We start from the raw sequence: 2,822 nt of genomic DNA, 5'->3' as shown, positions 1-2,822 counted from the left end.
AGAACTAAATCACTACAGCAGCCAGAAATGTCCCTCGGGAAGGAAATCCTCTCAAAGACAAATCAATAACTCAGTGTAATTTTAGCATGCAGCCAGGAGAATTTACATTGCCAGGAAGGCTGAGAGCTCTGCCACAGAGACAGAAGCACAGCATCATCAAACAGCCCTGCAGCAGACCCTGCACAGAGCTCGGGCTCTGGGTGTTCACTGCCAAGCCACGAGGCTGGGCTCTGCATTTTGGGACCCCAGAGACCCAAATCACAGGGACAGCAGCAGGGATGTGGTCCAGCCAAACTCCCTTGGGACAAACCCACCCTTCCCTTTTCTCCTCTGTGGCAGCAAGGCTACAATCATGGCAGTGCTGGCAAACACTCCAGATCCTGCAGGGTGAGACACACAAAGCTCAGCTAAACCAGGCTCAGGAGTAGAGGGGGAGTGCTCCAGCCACAGCCTCCACCCCTGGCCAGGGGTTCCCACCAGCCAAGCCACCCATGAAACAGCACAACAAGGATGTGCTGCAGCCCCCAGTGATTAATGAGACTGCAATTTATGTAATTATATTAATGCTAAGTACACTTGGAGCAGTAAGTTCAGGGGAATTGATGACACTGTAGAGGACGGTTCAACACTTAGCAGTAACTCCAGCAAAAAGGGGGGAGAAGCTCTTCCCTGTATGCCCACCTGGAGCCATGGACGCATTTTGGAGCACCCGTGCTGGCCACAGGCCTGTCACTCCTCACAGGTTCCTTTGGTGCCAACAAGCTCTCACACAGATTGTGCCATCAGTGCTGATGTGCTCCAAGAGCCTCAGTCTGCAAATCCAGCTTTACAGCAGTTACCAATGCACACTGGGCTTCTGCATTGCTTCATTGAGACTTGAACCTTTACAGGGGCCTGGAGTGCCAGGACACAGGGAATGGCTTCCACTGCCAGAGGGCAGGGATGGATGGGATATTGGGAATTAGGAATTGTTCCCTGGGAGGGTGGGCAGGCCCTGGAACAGGTGTCCAGAGCAACTGGGCCCCTGGATCCCTGGCAGTGCCCAGGGCCAGGCTGGACATTGGGGCTGGAGCAGCCTGGGACAGTGGGAGGTGTCCCTGCAATGGCAGGGGATTGGAATTGGATGAGCTTCAAGGTTCCCTTCCAACCCAAACCATTCTGGGATCCAATGACTCTGCACCTCTGAAATGCTGAGATCTGCCTGCAGAGCTGCCCCAAGGGCCAAGGTCAGTGCTGAAAGCTAAAGGTGCATCATGACCACCCCACACAAAGCCAGGACAATGACTTGTTTTGCTCCTACAACACACAACACGAAGCTTCCTGAAAAGCCAGGGCAGAAGAACTGCAAAGACTACACAAAAGAGGAGACCCCACAAGCCTCATGTGCCCCCTGTGTCTGATTGAAAACCAAACTGAATTAAATGAGCCGTCACAAGTTTGGTGTCTCAGGATTGCACTCAGAGCTCTCCTGGTGCCTTCCACGCTCAGCAGCAGCATCCAGCAAGAGGGAACATGCAGAAGGCAACTCAGTGATGATTAGGAAGACACATATGAAGTTATCCATCACAGAGCAACCTGTGTGCACCTACATGTCCTGCAATACAATCAGAAATCAATAGCAAGATGCAGAAATCCTCAATCACTCAGTAAAATATAAAGAACAATTGTAATATTGATTTTAAAAGCACCACTGTAAAGACAGTTGAGAAGAAGCCTGAGAAAGCAAAGCAAAATGCCTGAATTGAAACCTTTTATTTATTTTCCCTCAGAAAGACATTAATAATGGATTTTCAATGCAAGAAGAAAAACTGAAACCCACACCAGATTCTCCTGGTAATAACAGCTTTCTGCAAAGCCCAGCTATTAATGTAACAGGGACGTCCATCAATCAAGCACACAGAAAGTACTTTGAGAGCTAAAAAAAGAGCATGCAAACATCTGCTTTTGGCAACTTAAATTTTACCCTTAAGCACAAGGAACATAATAAATTAACAGGAGGTTGGGCTTGACCTTGTTTTCCTCCATCCTGCGCCTAAATGCTGAGGATAAGGATGAAGGTACACAACATGCTGCTGCAGGGATATGTCATGAAAAAAAGCGGGCAAAAGGAGCACAATTTCATTTGTGTTTTCATTTGAGAACACTGGTGCAAGAGGACACCAAGCAGGGGTGTAGCATCTCCCTGTGTGCAGTTCAGGGAGCTCCTGTGAACCCTTTTCCACCTCCAGCATCCTCAGCACATCCAAGACTGCTGGAGTGGTCCCACAGTGGAGTGACAATGTGCCCGTGTGCTCCAAGGTGCCCATGGCTCCCCCCTCGCCCAGCTCCTTCCCTGCTCCCCGTGGAGCTGTGGTGATTTTGGCAGCTCCTCAGTCCCTCAGTGTTCTCTTCAACCATCACATCACACCTGGGGTCCATCCACACAGCCAAGCACTGCCTGGGGTGTCCCAGCAATCCCAGAAAAGCTGGATTGGCACCAGGGGAACGGCTGCAGAAAGCAGCTGGGGTGTCCCCACACCTCCAGTGTCTCCCCCCTTGTAAAACACAGCAGGTCAGAGCAAGTGCTGGAGATAATGAACACAATTTATGGATTCCAGCACAGGAGGCTGCAGGCATGGCTGCAACTAAGTCTTAATAAATTCTGAAGAGTGACACCATAAAATGGCATTTTGGAAGGCTGTATTTATTGTCTCCCCATGCTTCCATCTCCAAGGTACCACGCTACACTTAATAACAGTTTTCTCCCCAGCTGCCAGTGTTGCAAACCCTGACAGGCTAATGGTCGGGCCAGCCCTCCCCAAACACACACATCTCACCCAGTA

Source organism: Ammospiza caudacuta, chromosome 7 (genome assembly GCF_027887145.1).
Source record: "Ammospiza caudacuta isolate bAmmCau1 chromosome 7, bAmmCau1.pri, whole genome shotgun sequence".
NCBI lineage: Eukaryota > Metazoa > Chordata > Aves > Passeriformes > Passerellidae > Ammospiza > Ammospiza caudacuta.
This window is presented reverse-complemented; position numbering follows the sequence as displayed.